Source organism: Thalassophryne amazonica, chromosome 13, assembly GCF_902500255.1.
Source record: "Thalassophryne amazonica chromosome 13, fThaAma1.1, whole genome shotgun sequence".
Taxonomy (NCBI): domain Eukaryota; kingdom Metazoa; phylum Chordata; class Actinopteri; order Batrachoidiformes; family Batrachoididae; genus Thalassophryne; species Thalassophryne amazonica.
In genome coordinates, this window is record NC_047115.1 from 97,974,228 (window position 1) to 97,976,922 (window position 2,695).

Genomic DNA, 2,695 nt, shown 5'->3' on the forward strand with positions numbered 1-2,695 from the left:
GAATGATCATTCAGTACACACACACACATATATATATATTATAATGAATGAATTCAGTACACACACACATATATATATTATATATATAAATGAATGATCATTCAGTACACACACACACACACACATATATATATTATATATAAATGAATGATCATTCAGTACACACACACACACACACATATATATATATATATAAATGAATGATCATTCAGTACACACACACACACACACATATATATATATTATATATAAATGAATGATCATTCAGTACACACACACATATATATTATATATATAAATGAATGATCATTCAGTACACACACACATATATATTATATATATAAATGAATGATCATTCAGTACACACACATATATATATATATATTATATATATAAATGAATGATCATTCAGTACACACACATAATATATATATTATATATATAAATGAATGATCATTCAGTACACACACACACACACACACATATATATATATTATATATATAAATGAATGATCATTCAGTACACACACACACACATATATATATTATATATATAAATGAATGATCATTCAGTACACACACACACACACACATATATATATATTATATATATAAATGAATGATCATTCAGTACACACACACACATATATATATTATATATATAATGAATGATCATTCAGTACACACACACACACATATATAATATATATATATAAATGAATGATCATTCAGTACACACACACACACACACATATATATATATATTATATATATAAATGAATGATCATTCAGTACACACACACACACACATATATATATATATTATATATATAAATGAATGATCATTCAGTACACACACACACACACACATATATATATATTATATATATAAATGAATGATCATTCAGTACACACACACACACACATATATATATATATATTATATATATAAATGAATGATCATTCAGTACACACACACACATATATATATATATTATATATATAAATGAATGATCATTCAGTACACACACATATATATATATATATATTATATATAAATGAATGATCATTCAGTACACACACACATATATATATTATATATATAAATGAATGATCATTCAGTACACACACACACACATATATATATATTATATATATAAATGAATGATCATTCAGTACACACACACACATATATATATTATATATATAAATGAATGATCATTCAGTACACACACACACACACACATATATATATATATATAAATGAATGATCATTCAGTACACACACACACACATATATACATTATATATAAATGAATGATCATTCAGTACACACACACACACATATATATATATTATATATATAAATGAATGATCATTCAGTACACACACACACATATATATATTATATATATAAATGAATGATCATTCAGTACACACACACACATATATATATATATATATATAAATGAATGATCATTCAGTACACACACACACATATATAATATTATATATATAAATCCATGATCATTCAGTACACACACACACACACACTATATAGATATATATATATAAATGAATGATCATTCAGTACCACACACACCACATATATATATATTATATTAAATGAATGATCATTCAGTAACCACACACACATATATATATATTATTATATAAATGAATGATCATTCAGTACACACCACACACACCTATATATTATATATATATAAATGAATGATCATTCAGTACACCACCACACACACACATATATCTAGTATATATTAAATGCATGATCATTCAGTACACCCACACACACATATACTATATATATATAAATGAATGATCATTCAGTACACCACACACACACACAATATATATATAGATATTATATATATAAATGAATGATCATTCAGTACACACACACACACAATATATATATTATATATTATAATAATGAATGATCATTCAGTACACACCCCAACACACATATATATATTATATATATATAAATGAATGATCATTCAGTTACACACACACAACAATATATATATATTATATATATAAATGAATGATCATTCAGTACACACACATATATATATTATTATATATAAATGAATGATCATTCAGTACACACACACACATATATTATATATAAATGAATGATCATTCAGTACACACACACACACATATATATATATATATAAATGAATGATCATTCAGTACACACACACACATATATATATATTATATATAAATGAATGATCATTCAGTACACACACACATATATTATATATAAATGAATGATCATTCAGTACACACACACACATATATATATATATATATTATATATATAAATGAATGATCATTCAGTACACACACACATATATTATATATATAAATGAATGATCATTCAGTACACACACACACATATATATATATTATATATATAAATGAATGATCATTCAGTACACACACACATATATATATATTATATATATAAATGAATGATCATTCAGTACACACACACACACACATATATATATTATATATATAAATGAATGATCATTCAGTACACACACACACATATATATATTATATATATAAATGAATGATCATTCAGTACACACACACATATATATATATATTATATATAAATGAATGATCATTCAGTACACACACACACATATATTATATA